This window comes from Condylura cristata, unplaced genomic scaffold, assembly GCF_000260355.1.
Source record: "Condylura cristata isolate star-nosed mole 26May11 unplaced genomic scaffold, ConCri1.0 scaffold00027, whole genome shotgun sequence".
Lineage (NCBI taxonomy): Eukaryota > Metazoa > Chordata > Mammalia > Eulipotyphla > Talpidae > Condylura > Condylura cristata.
In genome coordinates this window covers 15,774,813-15,794,199 of record NW_004567128.1, presented here as the reverse complement: position 1 = coordinate 15,794,199, position 19,387 = coordinate 15,774,813, and the positions used below count along the sequence as shown (strand labels likewise).

Genomic DNA, 19,387 nt, shown 5'->3' with positions numbered 1-19,387 from the left:
GCTGATTTTGTCTAGATTGTTCTTAGTTTTAGCACTGAAATCCCCATACCCCAGGAAACCTTCTCCATCCTAGGTATATCAGGTCCATGCAAACGGTTGTAGATGGGGACTGGGCTGTCAGTAATTTATGGAGAGCACAGCTGTCAGGGACAAGAGAGGGGTGCTGATCAGGGAGCCCCGAGTTGGGCTGCTCATCTGGTTGCTGAAGGCCACCGCCATATTGCGCCCACGGGAGCTCTGGAATGCATTGCACCCGAAGTTGGCCTCATTTTGGGGCCAGGGAGCTGGGCTTTTGCTCCCCCATGTCACTAAGCCATTAATGGATTCTGGGGTCATGCGGGGCAGTAAGACCATTCCCATTTCACTGAGGGAGGTTCACTAAAAATGGGAGTAATGGACTCATCGTAGCCAACACTCAGAGCAGCTCAAGAAAGGGAACCTGGCACCAGCAACATTAACCGCTCCCAGATTTTGTGAAGCTCCTCTGATGCCATGTGCGCGAGCGGGCTTGACAGATAGATGGTGGCATTTAGCTTGATCGCTCACCGCTGTCACAGACACGCATGGAAATTCGTCTGGTGATATGGCAGAGATGAAGCAAATGCCGGTTTCTTTCTTCATCTTTTTTCATCGTGACAAATTCCTTGGGACCTCAGAGGCCCTAAGGCAGAGCAACCTAGACCCAGTCCTGAATTTCATGACACGCAGGCACTGCTTTAGTGGCATGCTAGCTTGGCAAGGTGTATTTTTACACTTTCCAGAAAATGAAGGCATTTGTGTGTTTGGCCTAGGGTAGCATTTTGTCATCTGTCCCAAAATGCAAAGCTTTGCACAGCAGAAATGGTGGAATCACAACCCTGTGGGCAAAAATCATTAGTTTTGTTTTTCCATTTGGATGTTTTCCATTTTCAGAACACAACCAGTTTGGGATTACAAAATACTTTTTGGTGAGAACTTTGAGGTGAGGACAAAAGCATTTTGTTCTTTTGTAGACTTACATAAACTGCTCCTGGTTTAAACGCGGCTCTCTCTTCGATTGTTAACTACATCAGCAGTAACTGCCCTCTCAGTTTCAGCCTCCTGCAGATACTGCTGTTCTGGGCCGTGTCTCCTTGAGGCTGTAAAGAGCAGGAATGGGCTCGGGGACTGAGGGACATCTCAAGGATACGTGGAAACCAGGGGCAGGAAACACCCCCATGTTTGCTTCTCTCTATATACGCCTTTGCTATCGTAAACTTCAGATTCTTACAGTCTCTCAGTTTCTTGCTTCTCTCCTTCTCTCTTCCTATCTCTGCCTTGTGATCTGTTTTCTTTAGCTCTCTGTTTTGTTTTTTTTTTCTTTTCTTTTGACTTAGGCACATCTCTACCATCCAAATTTTCTTCTCTGTACTGTGATCAAACTCTCCAAGAAAGAGAAGCTGATTGGGTCAGTTATTTGCTATCTGAGGTTCAGATCACTGTGTATGCCACAAGCCAGGTTATAAATGAGGCTTTCTTGACATGGCCACTATTGACATTTTGGGCCAGACAATTTTCTGTTACAGAGTCTCTCTTATGCACTATAGGATGCTTAGCAACTTCCCTGGTCTCCACATTCTATATGCCAACGGGACCCACTTCCCTTACACAAGATGACCAAAAATGCCCTAGACATTGTCAGACAGCTCCTGGAGGCCAAAGTGCCCCATACTTGAGAACTGCCCCTGAATACCATTCTGGGCAGCCACGGCCATGTTGGCACACTCTCATGGAACACTGTGGGGCTACCTGTGTCTGAGTGAGCCTGAGATACTTTTCTGTACACCCAAGTCCCTTACCTCGAAGAGGAGAGAGCTTCTAAAACTGGTCGGCCCCTTTAGGAATTGCTTCAGCTGCTTTGCACCCAAAATCACACCTCTTCAAGGGTAGCTTGTGAGCAGTGAAAGGGAATAACATCTTGGCCATTTGGGCCCAACTTAGGAGAATGCCTGCACTCTAGCTGCAGAGCTCCACGGGGTCAACCGAAATAGTCACTGGGCCCCCAGCAACTCTTGACTTCTCTCCATTCCCATCCTGCTTCTATCTTCTACTTCCGTAGTATTGACCTCCTGGGCACGCCTCACTAAATATCCTGCTCCCTGAAATTTGTGATAGTGACTGCTGCCTGAGGAATCCGGTCTGCGGATGGGGTTTGCAACTGACAGTCATTTAGAAACAGCTGAGAAAAAAGCCTTGGAAGAGGCCCATTCTAGTCAGTGGGTAATTCGTTCCATTCTTGCTTTCATAGCGAGGTTGACAATTTGGTCCAGTATATGTAAGGTCTGACCACATGATCGCCACTCGTGAATAAAGACTGTAGGGACCTAATTACATCAGTCTCTTGCCTCACACTTGAAGCTCAGTAGCACACATCCCAATGAAAGGCAAGAGTTAGAATGAAACTGAGTTGATAAAATAGATCATAAAAGGAAATGGGTTGGAGGGTGAGTTTCCCATAAAGGCAAAGAACTTGCATTGTTCTTTTTCTTTTCTTTTTGATTTCTCGCATCTAACATCTTGCAGATAGATTTAGGGTGGGCTCTGAGTGAATAAATACCTAGGCACTCTGGGAGTTATTCTTACTCTATACAATAAGGAAGATCTCAATCTATAGCCCAATCTAATGTCCTGAAATAGTTAGGAGCTTTACTTTATTTTCAGCCAACTAAGAATTGATTGATTGTGTAACTCAATAAGTATCCATTCGATGATCAATGTAAGTCAAAGTCTGTTTGAGGTACTTAGGAAATAGCGATACATAAATGAAAATATCACTCTTGGGAAGCTTGAATTTTTATATGAGAAGGCAATCAGGTCATAATAAATTGATGAAGTAGGCTAAAGGGGTAGAAGGGACAGGGCAAGGGAACACTTGAAATGGGGGTGGTTCAGGTGGCGGCCTGTGACGACAGGTGTGAAAGAGCTAGCACACCTGGGGAAAGGGGGAGGGCTGAGGCACAGTGTTCCAGGTAGAGGAAACAGTAAGTGCAAAGGCCTGGAGATGGGGCATGGCTACAGGGCTAGCAGACTGACATAGAGGCCAGTAGAACCTGTCACCGTTGATGACAGGTCAGTGAGTGGCCAAGAACCAGAGCAGGGAAGTTTGTGTTGACAAGGATCAAAAAAAAAAAAAAAAAACCTTTGAAATTTGTTTTCAATAAGAAGGAGAGATGTGGGGAGAATTCTACCTAAGAAGTGACATAGTCTGACTTTGTCTATAGCATTTATCTACTTATTTACTCATAGATTAATTAACAAGCATTAGGTACTTGGAATCTGAAAAATAACAGATTCCTGACCTTGGAGCACTCAAATTGTAACCGAAAGAGACTGATAAAGAGATTCATGGTGGTCTTCCATGGTGATGAATAGTGGGTGTTGTAGGACTGGAGTTGAGGGAGGAAGGAATTCTCCAGGGAGAGAAATGAGATATTTTATCTTAACTAGAACTAATATCCCTGATACTACATGCAAATCCCATGTAGTGTGTTTTATATGAGAAGACTCTAGCAAGAAATGCTTCTCATAGCTTGGTCTTTGATTTCACTTAGCAGGAATCACAAGATGTATTTGATGATAAGAATCAGGTTTTCCTTTCTACTTAGCCATTCTGGCATGATGAATATTCCCCTTTCTGATTTTCCATGTAGTCCCCTTATAGCTCTTTTGTCCAGAAAGGGATTTCTTATGTATGTATAATGAATATAAATATAGGTTTTTGAGAGTGCTAATGTTTTAATGAACTAGAAACAGGCAGATGAAAGAAAGAAAGGATAATTGAAGGATTAGTCAACACAAGGGCAATTTGACTTAGAAAGAGAAAATCTGAACAGGAAATGTCTGGGAAAAAATTTGATGGAATAGGCTAATTTATGGTGTGAGTTCAGGACAGCAGGAATTTATTTTCAAAAGGTAAAAAGTGGACAGTGTGTTGTGGAACTTGACTTAGGCCAACTATCAAGGGAAAGAGCCTAATTCAAAAGGCTTGGCCCAGGAGGTCTGCAGCAGGTACATCCATTAGAAGTGTCGGGAAGATTTGAACCAAATCTTCACTTATTTCTGGAACCCAACATGAAAGCTATCTAGAAATCTTGCTGTCTCACGGCAAAATAAGACAAGAAGGCTTATGTTTTCAACATAACCTCAGGTCAGATAATTTCTCTAACATGAACCTGCCACACTGTATTTTTTACACTGATTCAAGTACAAAAACAAAAAAGACAGTAAGTTTGGCAATGTGAGATTTAATTTTAAAATCTGAACTAAAAACAGAAGTCAAAACAAAACCACCTTTGCTTATTATTTCCTTCCCAAAATACTTAGCTATTTGTTTTGAATTCTAAGCAACACTAATATAAAAGTTGACTTTCATAGTTGACACCAGCATCACAGTGCCAAAAGGAAGATTTGTCTCCTTTCATTTTTTACTACTGAGAACTGCATAAAATTCTTTGAAGTGTCAGAAAATGTCTGGAAAAGGAGTAGGAAGGAAGGGTTGTTTACTGGAGTTGTTCCGTGGGCCCGTGCTTCGGTAGATACCAGTCAAGTGAACTGTACAGCCAGAGTCCGTCCTTCATATTTACCTCATTCTCCAAGGCTCCTCATACTGACAGTAAATGAGTGGAATAAATATCTTGGTAACTCACAACATTCATGGTAATAATAGTAGGAGTAGGAATAGGAATAGAAATAATGAGCACTTTTTGCTCTGAACACTGAGGAAGGATTTTGTATGGATTAACCTATTTAATCCTTAACAACAACCCTATAAAATAAGGATTATTGTCTCCATTTCCTAAAAGAGGTAACTGAGACTAGGGAACTTTAGCAATACATTCAAGTTCATACGTATAACCATTGTGGGCATCAGCTTCAAAGAAGAGGGCCCCAAGGACTTGTCAGTAGCAATTCACAAGTCTCAGCTCCATGGGCTAAAGGGGATAGTCCCCATTAATCAAGGGTGTAGTAGAGGATGTGGCCAGTAACAAATAGAAAAGACTTTGACTTGGGGATATTTCTCTATTCTTTAATCTCTTGATTATTAGCTTCTCACACACACACTCACACACACACACTCACACACACACACACACACACCTTTTCCTCTCCTTTTCTTAAATGAGAGTTGTAACCTTCTGGTATCATGCTCATGATCACTTGTAGTTCAGGCAAACTGGATCAACTTACACTGAGAAGTCCTGCTTCAGGCCAGTAGGCTGGATTGACTAAAGGTTGGGAGTTCAGCTCCGATGATCTCTAGATACACCAGGTTTTGAGGCCCAGGCTGAAGGCTCAGCAGCCACCTGGGGCATGTTCTCAAGAGTACTTGTTCATATTGTGTCTTTAAAAACCCCATTGGCCAAAGGAAGTCACGTGGCCATGCAGCCAGGGGGTAAGAAACACTTTACCCACCATGAAGCTCCAGCTAAGTTATAGATGTTTAATTCCTGTACAAAGGAGTAAAGAATTGGAACCAGAATTTAATTTCACTGACTCTCTTATTCCTTTAGTTGCCTTCATAGTCTTAGCTCTTTCTGGCTCTTACCTTGCTTCTTAAATGGCGGTACAGCCCATCTCAGCTATTTGCTTTTTAATATGAGTGGTTCCCTACTGCCTCAGGTTTCAAATTTTACTTTCATTGAAATTTCCCTGGTGCCTAATACAATACCATTTGCACAGAAAGCATTCAGCAAACGGTGTTGACTACCTCCTGTCTTTTAAAAGCACATCTGGAGAAACACTAAAGGCATCTGGCATTATGGCACTGACTTGGTAATAACCTGACTTAACCCAGATGGCCTGAAAGTGGTAGCCACCTTTACCTGGAGGCACATTCTGTGCTGATACCATCAGGCAGTTCTGCTTGAAATTACTCAGAGGTTTCATCAGTTTCTGTCAGTCATGGCTCCATTTAAAATCATACCTACCCCCCTCCCTCTGGCCTTAGAGGCTTAATTTCCTCCCAACTGTCCTAACCATCACAATCGGGTGCTCGAAGTGTTGTATGTGTGGAGGAGCTTTGCTTCCAAGAGTCATTCCACCAAACATTAGTTATTAAACTTTGTGTGACTGCACAGCCAATGACACTGGCTATTAGAATGTTTATCTCTGCAACTCAGTCACCTTGCCAAATAGTTTGGTGTGAACTCGGCTTCCCAGATCAAATGGAAGCCTGATAGTCTAAGTGACTTGGCAATCTGCTGACAAATCCCTTGGCGGGGTTTTCTGTTCACTATGTGTGATGGTCTCTGAGCTCAGTGTTATCTGTCTGACAGCTCATGTAATATTTACAGGTTGTTATTCGTGAGGAATTTTAGTTAGCCATAAAGATTTTCACAGCTATGGCAGACATTAGAGGTCTCATTCATCACTCTTGTGACCTTCCCCTCTGGAATGTAGCCCATCTGTCTCTGCTGTTGAAATCTTTATGGAAAATCTGCCCATCTTTGAAAGTTGAGCAAGTGATCTTAAAGTTTTCATTGAATCTTTACTTTTGATATATGATACAGACATAGAAAGCACCATTCTTACTTTAATTTAATGTTTTGAAAAGTGTTAAATTTAACTTGACCTTTCCGTTAAATGACAGGAAACTTACTCTTGCTACAGGAACTCTGTGCATCATCACATCAAAAGAAAATCAAAATCAGAGAGCAACTTGTGGGGTGGGGGAGGGGTGGGAAATGATACATACACATCCATTTGGTATTTACGACATGAAAACTATATTCTAATCTTCATGATGACCTTAGGAAATGGAAAAGGTGAAATAAGTTTTTGTGGGATTTAACATGTGAAAGGAGACTCTAAGCAAACTCCATAAATCAAGGAGTGAGTAGGCTAGTTTACAAAAAAGGACAGAGGGCAAGCTGCCCTGAGATGTCTCCCCTCTCCCCTCACCTTCTCCTTTTATGCATCACTTCTCAACCGCTTCCTTAGGAGTTACTCCTGCTGCTTCCTCTGTACACGGCCTTCCTTCCACTTCCGTGACTTGGTTTGGCTTCACCACTCCCGTAAAATTGCCCCGTTGACGTGAGTTGTGATCTTGTAACCGACGTCTTCTTCCTCTTCTAATTGCTTAGTCAGCTGGAACCCACTGATGTTGGGACTTCACCAGCTAGCTGTCCTCCTTGCGTTTACCTGACTTGATTCCCATTTCACTACTGTGTTTCTTTGACAGCTTTTCTATTGCCGCTGCCATTTTCGGGTATTCCCTTGGTACAGTTTTCTCTTGACAGCCTCTTTCCCTTAAGGAATGCAGCCCTTTTTACAGCTATAGCTATCGTCTACTACTTAAGGTTTTGTCCTTTTATTTGAATTTCAGTAATAAGAGCTGTGTTCCAGTTGTTTTGACCTAAATATATAATGTATCTGAAATTCAATTCTCAGCTTATTTTTTTTCTGCCAATGAATGTCCCAGTTACCGTGTAACTAAGTCTTAGAAGAACAGTCGTCAGTAATTTCTCATCTTCATTGAACAAGTTCACTTATGAACTGTATCTCTCAACCTCCATTCTCTTACCTCTAGAACATTGTATATAGTGCCTCAATTTTCTTACCTTTTCATTAAGTAATCTTATGTTTATGAAACAGATGATGGCCCTCTGTTTTCCATTGTATCATATGAGTTAATCTATGAATTATGCTAATGAATAGTGCAGAAAAAGTCCAGCTAAGAATAAACAGCTGGGTGGGGACCAGGTTTCTTGGCAGAGGTATAGAAAGAAGTTACCATAAGCCCAAGCAATTTGTATTCAAAGGCATTGCTCACTGTCCTAATTTATACTAGGTGTGTCATGTTCATCGTTCAGAGTGGGTTCAAGGTTGAGAACAAATGTAGCCCAGTTGAGACAGACTGATTCCTAGTATTGCCATCATGCCATGAATGTGGAACAGTGACATTTTTGTATCATATTTTTTAAAAACAATTCCATAAAAAGAGGAGGAGTGGAAGTATGACAGGCCCAGGATTCAAACTCTTCAGCAGCACTATAGTAATCAAAATAGTAGGGTAAAAAAAAAAAAAACACAGACATACAGATCAGTGGAACAGAATCAAGAGCACAGAAATAAAACCACGCATGTATGGATGGTTAGTCTATGACTAAGGAGCCCAGAGAATACATTGGAGAAAGGAAAGTTTCTTCAATAAATGGTGTTGGGAAAACTGGGTGGTCACATTCAAAAGAATGAATCTAGATCACCATCTCTAGACCTTAAACAAAAAATTAAATCATGCTGGATTAAAGACATAGATGTGACACCCAAACCATACAAACAATTGACAAAACTCCACAGCACAGGCTTCCAAAATCTTTGTGGATTTGCCGCTAGCAGCTAGAGAAATAAAAGAAAATATAAACAAATGGGACTACATGAAGTTTAAAAAAAAACGAAACTGCAGAACAACAAAAACAATCACTAAAACTAAAGACTGCCACTTACTAGGAGAAAATATTTTGACTGCCGTACACCCAACAAGAGACTAATATCCAACATCTATAAAGAAATACTTCATGAATAATAAGAAAACAAATAACCCAATCAAAAAGTGGTCAAATTGGGGCCCTCCCTGGTGGTGCAGCGGGTTAAAGCGTAGCACTAAGAAGCTTAAGTCACTTCGTCATGAGTTCGATCCCCGCCTGCCCCGGAGGAGATCCACATGGCGCGGCAGACCTCTCCTGACCTGCCCGCTGCTCCCCTCAGCAGTGTACTTCGTTGATCTGCCTGTTCTGCTCCCCGCTCTGTCTCTGGTGAATCCTCTCACCCTCCGCATCTCTGGCCTGTACCCCAGTTCTATATGAATGAATAAATAAATCTTTAAAAAAAAAAGTGGTCAAAAAGCTAAATGGACACTTCTCAAAAAAAAAATACATACACATGGTCCACAGGCATATGAAGAAATGGCCGTTGGTCACTATCATGGGGGAAATGCAAATCAAAACCACAATAAGATACAAAAGTCTGAAAAAAACAAGTTTTGGTAAGGATGTGGAGGAAAAGGTGCTCTTATATCATTTTGATGGACTAAACTGATACAGCCCTTACAGAAGAGTACAGTAATTTCCCAAAATATTAAAACTACATCTACAATATGAACAGGCAGTGTTGCCTTGTAAGTAAAAAATTGGGTTCTCAAGTTTGAACACCCAGGTTCAACTCTTGACTCAGATATTTTTTCTATGTCCATAAAGTTGATTCTGTCAATGTAAAAAGAAAAAACAAAACAAAACAAAAAACCTACATCTACTATAAAATTCAGCAACTCCAGGCCTACGAAGCTACCTGAAGAATGCAAAAACACTAATCAAAGGAACACACACCCCCACGCTCAGTGCAGCATTATTCACAGTAGTCAAGTTATGGTAACAGCCTAAATACTCAGATTGATGGGTGAATTTAAGATGTGGTGCCTGTACCAATGTACCAATGTAATACTACTCAGTGATGATAAAAATATGAAATCTTTCTATCTGTGCTGATGTTAATGAAACAGGCAAATTCTAAGCAAAGAAGCAAGAAGGTGAAAGACAAATATTTGGGGGTTTCACTGATATGTGAAATATAAAGCAGCAAAACAAGGTGTCAGTCAAGCCAATCTGATAACAAACACTAGAAATCCGTCTGTAGAAAAAGGTTCTCAGAAGGGAGAGGGAAGGTGGGGAGCGAAGTGTAGAGAGGGCCCAATGGACTGTGGTCGCAGACTGCGGGTACCTCCGTGGTGGGTGTGGTGTGAGGATGTGCATCTGAGGTGTGACCCTCCACCTCTGGAGCACAGGAGATATTATAAACCAATGTTACCTCAATGGAAAAACAATTTCACATCTATTTTCTTGTTTTATCTTGACAACATTTTGATAAGGGTGATACACTATGCAGTTGCATATAAGTAAATGACAATTCAGGGAGGAAGAAAAGACTGGCTTGAGATTATGCAGCAATGGTAGAAGTAGGATTCAAATTCAGGTGTTTTGGGTCTGTTTTGGGTCCTCTGGACTCCAGTCAATCCATATCCTTCTCTAGACAGCAGGTTGGGCTTCAGAATGAAAGGCATGAGTATCATTTTTTGATTGCTGGGTAATATTTCACTCATGTATATGTACCACTCATACCTTTTGCAGCAATATGGATGGATATGGAAGGGATCATGGTCAGTAAAATAAGCCAGAAAAAAAAAAAAGGAAAAATACCAGATGGTTTCACTCATAGCAGGAGCATAAGGGATGGGGGAGGGGAGAGGAAAGCAATTGTAATAAAGTAAAAACAAGAAACAACAAACAACTATAAACCAGAGATATTACAGAGGTGGATAGGGAGAGGGGGATAGGATCAAACCTGGGGCTGGAAGAGTGCATGGGACTATGGTGATGGCACACAGGTGAATTGGTAGAAGAAATCCATGGGGATTACAACTGAGATGAAAAAATGCACAAAAATGAAGAATGATGTAAAAAATAAAAATTTTAAGAAAAAAGAATGAAAGGCAATGTGCTGAGTCCCTTTCTAAGCCCAGAAAGTCTGCAGTCTTTCAGGAAAGAAGGAACATGTGGGCATGTTCACAAATAATCCACTATATCAGGCAGTATATCTAACATGCCTTGAGAGTTACACCAAATAAGTGCCACTGACCTACAGAAAATAGGTTTTTCTTGTTCCACCTGAATCAATGAAGAAAGACTTCTGCTGGCAAGAGTGAAATTTATTTTAAAAAATGCCTTTAAAATGATCGTAGCCTTTAATCAAAAAAAATTCTAAGAACTTTGCTTAAGAAAATTAACAAAATGTGTGCAAAGATTTATCTACAAAAAATATATAACAGTGGAAAATGGAAAACAACCTAAATGCTCAAATTTCTTCAGCAAACCTTAGTACATCCATTAATGGAATAGGATTCAGCCATTTAAAATGTGTCATGTACCAGCAAGCTTGCACTTAAGTATTCACCTTAGAAAAGTAAAAACTAATGCTTACCAAAAAGAAAATACATAAAGGTCAATTCCAGGTTTACTCATATTGCCCACAGGCTGGAAAGAGTCTAAAATATCCTGCAACCGTTGAATGGATAAATGGTGGTATACACATATGATGGAATACTATTCAGTGATTGAAAGAAACACATCATTGATACACAGCAATATGGAGGACTCTCCAGGGCATTATGCTGACTAGATTAGATCAGCCTCAAAAAGTTACATAAGATATGATTCTATTTAGATGACATCCAAAATAGGCAAAAATGTATGAACAGAACAAGCCAAAGGCCACCATGTGAAGGAGTGAATGACCACAATGGGATTGTGTGAGGAAAATTTAAGGATTAAGGGAACTGTTCTGTATTATTTTCAAGATTCTGCATGCGTGATAATTCACAAACCTGTACAAAATGATTTGCCATATGTAAATTTTTAAAAGCACAAAAATAAATTATGGACAAATGAATGAGGATATGGAGAGTTGCTGACATATTTTCTACAATATATTTCAAGTGACAAGGCCAGGTAAAAACCTGTCTATGGTAATATCTGAATTTCACAAAATAATATGTGTTTATGGGAAATGATTTACATGGTAATGGGAGTACTGGAGATTTTAAATTATCTTCTGTGTATTTTTCTGCAGTCAAAGAAAAAAAATGTTACTGAAAAATGATTTTTTAAAAAGAAAGGTGTGGGATAGGAGGTGGTACCTGAGCTGAACCAGGAACGATTTGAGAGCAATGGGGCAGGCCAGGGAGTTCATCAGCCCCATTCACCCATCTCTTACTCCAACGGTAGCCTACAAGCAGTTGTAGATACTCCAGTATTTTGCCCCTTGAATGGGATAATTCAAAAGTGCATTCTATACTGAAGACCCCATCTACACTGGACTTGAGGTGCACAAAGCAATAATGCAGCCACGATCAGCTTTCCTTCTTTCCCAGACACTTCCAGGTCCCTTGCCAGTACTTCTTGTATTGCCACTCAGACTACTTGTGCTCACATTATCATCTCTGTGTCTGCTTCAGGAGGATTGAAAGCAAGATGGCTTTCATCCTCGTGGTTGCTATAGCTTCAGCCACTAGCCCATCCATGTCCCAGACAAGAAGCAAAAGATAGGAAAGGGACAAATCCTGCCTCTCACATGAGTTAGCCATTTTCAAAAAACTTTCCCTGACGCTTCACCTGAGTATCTTCAGTCTATGTCCTAGGCTTTGGGAATACTGTCATACACAACATTTCAAAATTCTGTCATGAAAGAAGGGGTCACTGGGTATTATACAGACGCTGTCTCTGTCATTAAGCACCGGAACTGAAAGCTTAGACATGTAAGGAAGGACTGGGAGAAAAAAGTGAACTAAATGCATACAGCACCTTGGTTACCAGGAGAAGGACTCAGAAATGGTTTATAGGCAGGAGAACTATGGCAGGTTTTTGAGTAAGGGAAGAGTGCTTTGGAGAAATGAGTCTATTAGTACTATACTGGATTAGCTGAGGAGCGAGGGAGAACCTGAGGAAAGATTGAAGGCCATTCATTGCCATAGCAGCAGCATGAGGAAGGGTCTGTCTTTTGTGCCCCACATTGGTGCTCTACACTTCCTCGGGAACTGACTGGTGTGGGCTGAATCAAGAGGATCCCTAGTCCTTTAGCTTCAGGTGACGCTCAGTCAGTGGCAAGCCATGGTAGGAGATGGGTGGGAAAATGGATTCTGAGATCAGAATGCTTATTCTCTTGACTCCCTTCCTGTGTGCCAGCTTTGGCCCAAGTCCTGTCAGGTGTGCCTCTTCCCCCAGAGTGCACACATTCTTGCTCACTCTGGGACCTTGGGTGGTAGACAGTCTGGGCTGGGCTCTCCCTACCCCCTTGTCCTGTCCCCTTTCTCTCTTGGCATTCTCACCCCTCAGATCCAGTGATGGTGATGTCTCCCTAATATTATAATCCCTTTAATTTTTCTGATTTCCTTGTTCCTTGCACATCCTTTTGTCACCAGCCCGTGTACTAAAAATTATTCTCAACCTTTCTGATCTGAATGTGCCATCTGTGTGCTGCTACGAACTTGATTCGTAGTGTCCCCTTCAACAGTCTTCAAAAAGCTCATCCCATTTAAATAATAAGGTCCCGAGGAACTATAAAATAATATAGAAGAAAACATAGGCAAAACACTCCATACCATACATTTTAGAAATATCTTTACAGACTTAATCCCCCGAAGCAAAGAAAGTAAAGGAAAAGATGAACAGCTGGGATTACATCAAACTAAGAACTTCTGTGCAACAAGAGACAATAACCAAAACAAAGAGACAACCCACTGATTGAGAGAAAATATTTGCACTCCACATGACTGATAAGGGACTACTTTCAAAGATCTACAAAGAGCTGACAGGCTCAATAAAAACAATGCAAATGATCCAGTCAAAAGATGGGCAGAAGAACTAAAAAGATACGTCTCTAAAGAAGAAATGCAAATGGCCAACAGGTACATAACTTGTAATCAGGGAAAAGCAAATCAAAACCACAATGAGCTACAACCTCACACCAGTGAGAATGGCACATATTAAAACAAAAACAAAACAAAACAAAAAAACAGGAAAACAACACGTGAGAATGTAAACTAGTCCACCACAATGGAAAGCTGTGTGGAGGTTCCTCAAACTGCTAAAGATGGAGCTACCATATGACCCAGCAACTACACTGCTAGGAAGCTACCATAGGTCACAAAATATTAATTCAAAAGCAAACATGCACTCCTATGTTTATTGCAGCATTAGTTACAATAGTGAAGGTATGGAAAAAGCCTAAATACCCCAAAACAGATGACTGGATCAAGAAGATGTGGTGTATATACACAATGGAATACCATTCAGCAATCAAAAAAGATAAACTCAGGCCATTTGCAGCAACATGGACTGAGCTTGGGGAAGGGATCATGCTAATGAAGTAAGTCAGAAGGAAAGAAAAATAATGGATGGCTTCACTTACAGGAGGGGTATGTGGAAACCAAATAAGGGATGGGGGTAAAAAGACAAAACTAGCAGGGATCTATAAATCGGAGACATTCAGCAGGGGAGGGAGAAGGATTAACACAGGGGCAGGAAGCGCACAAGGGACTATAGTGATGCTTCACAGGTGCTTGGTGGTGGGAATTTTATGGGCACTGCATCTGAGAGGAGAAAACAAACTGAACAAAAATGAGCAATGATGTAAAATATAGAAAGAAATAGAACAAATACATAACCCCCTGACAATGGTATACAACCCTTTTCAAAAACTCTCTTTAAAAGAAATATCATACAAATTCAGCCTCCAATTACCCAAAAATCAAGTCCTAGTATGGGTTATGAGATTGGAAAAAAAGCAAGACCCAGGTACATGTTGCCAAAAGCATAGTACTTTCAACAACAGTAAGACATAAGCAAATGAAAATGAAGATAGGAAAAAGATACAGAGAAAAAAATATTACCCAGAATAAAGAAGGGCATTTGATAAAGATGTTGCTTCAGAATGGAGGTATCTGGTGTCACGTTTTGTGTATCCATTTATCAAGAAACACAAGTGGCCAAAAAAAAAAAGGTCCTGAGGGCAGTGGGCACGTTTGATACCAGTAAATGCCACCACAGGGCTAAGCACATTGTGTGCTCAACACACAGCATTTGATTTTAAGGCTCGGACGCTACATGCGCTTATTGGGAAATACGTGCAGAGGCTAAAACTAAGTGCACAGTGGCAGGAACTTTGTCCAGCTCATCCGCTGTGTTAGAGCCTCACTTTACAGGATGACTCAAGTGACCGTGGCTATTATGTTTCTTCAGGAAGTAGGCCTCCCGTTTGACCTGTCAAATGAACATAGGTCGCACCTTAGTTGTTTTGAAATTGACTTTTCTGAAATGATTAAATGATTTAATTTCGACATCCGGAACTGCACCAGTGGTGGTGATGACCATGAGGCAGACTTTGCCTGGAAGAGAAGGAAATTGTTTCTAATCAGCACTAAAATGATGGGAAACGCCTGTGAGATGTGGGAATGAAGTAGTTCAGCACCTGGTGGGAATCATATGAATGGCAAATTTAGATTTCAGGTACAGTGTAGCAAACTTGGCTCCTTTTTTAAGATATGCTTATTGACCTAGTTCTTTGGCAAATATTTATAGAGCATAGGCAACAGGGTGAAAAAAAGTTCCAAGGACTGCTTGTGATCCTTCGGGGCTGCCTTGCTAGCTGCACGATCCAGGCTAGTTCTCTGGACATTTCTGAACCCCAATTCCCTTGTGTGTAATAATGGGACAGCAGCAAAACATCACAGGGTTTGGGTGGTTCCATTGAGGAACATACGGTACAAGGTACAAATGTGTTTGTTTTCTCTGTTTCTTGAATCATCTGACTTTAGTTTGAGTAATAAACCAAAATTAGGATCTGTTACTAAGAACTATACACATGAAATCCCATGTGATCTTAACTGTTTCATTATCTGCAAAATGAAAAAATGTTTTAGGCACACAGGGACTCTTTTCTTGCTCCCACCCCCCACTACTTTCTCTAGATTAAGCATTCGTCTTTTTTAAAGATGTGTTTATTTTATGCATACAAGAGCTAGGATGTAGGCCAGAGATACAGGGTGGATGAGAGAATTCATTCACCAGAAACAGAGTGGGGAATAGAACAGGCGGATATACTGAACTACACTGCTGAGGGGAGCAGCAGGTGAGACAGGAGAAGTCTGCTGTGCCATGGGCTTCGACTCCCTGGCTAGGGATTGAACTCATGCTGCAGTGGCTGCTGATAGCTTCATAGTGCCAAGACTTAACCCCTTGCACCACCAGGGAGGCCCCTATATTAAGCACTCCCCTATATTAAGCACTGAAACTTGGTTACCAAGGGTTAAAAATCTCATTTCAATGTAAAGCACAGATACATCCCACACATAAACAGTATGTCCATGGTTTAGGAGATTCCTGGGTGGTGATGGGGCGAGCGGCTGGGAAAACAAGATAGAGGAAAAAATGTTGAGAAAGATTGCCCTACAATAGGTCTCCTTCAGAAAAAATCTTCTGGAATTTACACAACACTGAGGAGCCAAGTGCGAGAGACTAATTTATTCTCACACCTGTTTTACCCTAGAAATGAGGTTTCCTTTTGTCTCCAATGAATACAATCTTATTTCTCTAACCTGCCCCCACTTTTTTTTTGCCCCCACTATGTTACCAAGCTCCAAATGCAGCAAGTATGAGAAGAGTAGAAAGATAAATGAATGCTTTGGAGTCTGAATTCCAGAGAGTGCTCTTTTGGCATGGTTGAAATAACATTAGCATTCTTTTGAATGTTCTGGGTAAGACCCCGTGTCGATTCAAATATGACTTAACAACAGGGTGCAACGCTTGGCACATCCTGTTCATCACACATCCAAAAAGGATTAAAATGAGCACTTCCCTTCGTAGTGTGGTCTGGTATTTGTGATTTTTCAAGACCACCTTGGGCACAATATTGAATCCTGTCACCTCGTGGGAGGAAAGCATTTGAAGGTAGAACAGCCACCGTTTCTTGTCCTCAATAACACACCACATCTGTGACACGGGGAAATTCAGAGGTGGGCTTTAGAATAAGTAAACCTTCTGTATGTTCCTATTTCAGTTCAGTAGACAACGCCTCACAGTGCTAGCACCTTCGGGTAATCGCTGGTTTCTACACTCGAGAATCTGAATCACAAATTTGTGCTGGGATCCCTCAGAGTGGTTAGAGAAACAACTGTGTAAGAAAACACCAAAGGTCAACACAGTGTCATATACAAACCATTTGCCAATAAATCTGGTTTTGATGGCCCACTAAAAAGAGACACATCAGGCATAAAAGATGTGTGTGAATGATGGCAGGTGCCCACTGGCACTTGGAGATAAGAAACAGGTGTTTTGGGTGTCCACTCTTAAGGCAAGAAATGAGATGATAATTCTGGGATACATTTAGGAGAGATACCATAGAGTTTGTCAACTTTGAGAATGTGCAAGTCCAGAATCATCTGGCAACCTCAAGGCAAAATTGCCCACAGCTCCTCAACAGTCTACACGGAAGGGGATACTCAATCCAAATACCACCTGTGTGTGATTTCTAAAGCGAGCACTTCCAGGGCGTGTCTGTGCTGGAGAGGGGCATCCAAGGGAAGGCTGCTGTTATTTTCCTGTTTTCATTGCCTCAAGGACAGTTTTAATATAAAATTTCAGTTTCAAATGATGATTATAAAGCAGTTGCTTAGATGCATCTAGGAACTGATTCCAAGAGAGGGAAAAAAAAAAAAAACAGCTTTCAATGAAACTAAATCTCATCATTGGTTCTATTTGCTAGCTACACACAAAGACAAAAAGCTTTCTTTTTAAATTGACAAAAAAAAAAAAGAGTTCTAAGTTTTGGAAACAATTTCTCTATACTATGTATGCACTCAGTGTTAAAAATATAACAATTAAGAATGATTACAAATGCTTTAAATTTCACAGCAATCACTGTCTTTGGGATGCTCTTTTCAACTATTTAGTTCAAGCATATTCTGATCACTCCTCTGGCATTATATTGATTTTTGTTTCCTTTTAATGCTTGACAGTGCAAAATCCACTATGGGTACTGTGTCAGTCTTGCCTTTAGCTCAGCCATGCACTGCTGCTCCCCTCCATTCCCCCCCACCCTGCCTCCGCCTTTCCCTCTCTTGAGATTTTCTGTTTCAAGATTGTTCCATTCAGGCAGAGAGCCTGTGGTGCAGCCAGGCTACCAATAGACCTCTCGGCATACTTCTCTCTGAGAGATACCTGGGAGTAATGTAGAACACTCAAATGTCCACTTGGGTCATCAGAGGACATATCTAGGAGCCTCTGAATCAGAAAGAATTTCTGACCCATTCACCTGATAAAGAACTAGAAAGGGATGAGAGAAATTTGGGGATGTCAGCCGATAGAGGCCTTTCTGTAAGGAAAAAATAGCTCTTCTTTCCTCTGCTTAGGCGTTCGGAGACTTGGTCATACAGTCAGTGAAGTAAACACGAAATGCTCTCTGGAGATTTTCCGTCTATGATTCCAGGACTTGAGGACTGGAGTGCACTGAGCGGCCAGGGGCTGTGATTGCTGATTCTCTCTAGTGTTTCCTCCTGGTGGAGAACTGGTATTTGGTTCCTGTAACATGGCACTCCAATCAGCTAAGTCAGGGAGTCCAGCTTAGGTTCTCAAATCAAGTCTTACTTGGAGAATTTATCTGGGCAAGAAAAGGAAAACTAACAAGTTGAGCAGAGAATGAGAAAGCGGAGAGAATAGAAAAAAGACAAGGAGATTGAAGGCAAGGGACTACTTCAAAACAGCAGCTAAATGTCCTTTCCCTCATACTAAAAATCTGTCTGCTCAAATGAAAAGGCATAATTAGCAGCTAAGTACAAATCCATGTTCTGTATTTTATAAATGACACATCACCAAGGTACAAAGCAGTATGTCTGGTTGAAGGTAGGATGATTAGATTCCTCTATTACTTTATATAAAACAAAGAAGCTGTAGTTTCATTACCCTTAAATTGTCTGGCAGTGGGTGAAGTTAACTTTCATTAAAAGCTATTCTTTCATATTATACTGGGTAGTCAGGGATATATTAGCTTTGATGTTTTCCTCTCGATACATTGTGGAGTGAATTTACAGTGAGACTAATTTAGAAGGGAGCTTTTCATAGGAAGAAATAATGGTCAGCTTCTACTGTGCTTCCAGTTATAAACAAATGGAAATTCAGGGGGGAAATGAACGTATACTTAACATTGCTACATGTTAATAAAAAAGCTTCTATTTACATTCCTGATGATAGCCTATATCTCTTAAAACTCAAATTTCTTAAAACATTACTCAAGAGGAGCATTTTATTTGTTGGTGAAATGTTATATGATTATTTTCTCTTGAACAAAAGCCTTTGTATTAAACAGTATATATAAGGTACTGTTAGGGATTTAGCTTTGGAAAGAACTACAACTTCAGTGTTTAAAATACAGTTTAAAGATCACCGATTAGAATCGTACATGATAGTCATTGGAAAATGAATTCTCAGTATGTGAAATTGAATCTCATGTGTAACAGTCGTCATTCAACACAAAAGTTTCATTATACTCTGGAGTTGAGTACCATCCTCTCATTTTTGTTTATCGTTTCCAATAAGATGATGCTGGTTAGCTGACATTTTGAGGCAGCAATTACAATATAATCAATAAAATTGGATTCTGTTTAAACAAAAGAGAAAAACAAGCCAATGAGAGACATGAAGTGTAGTAAGTTAGCTTAGATGAAATAGAATGTAAATATATCACAGAGGATGTTTCAGCTGCTAAACTAATACAACCCAGTCGATCAAGTAGTAAAAGGTACTGAATAGCGCTAACAGGAAATGGAGTA

The 19,387-nt window shown here is 40.7% G+C and overlaps 1 protein-coding gene across 3 annotated transcripts in view; it reads left to right on the top strand.

Moving 5' to 3' along the window:
• DMD (dystrophin) overlaps positions 1–19,387 on the top strand; it is a 1,782,468-nt gene that overhangs the window by 1,579,423 nt on the left and 183,658 nt on the right. The gene's annotated exons all lie outside the window — the stretch shown is intronic.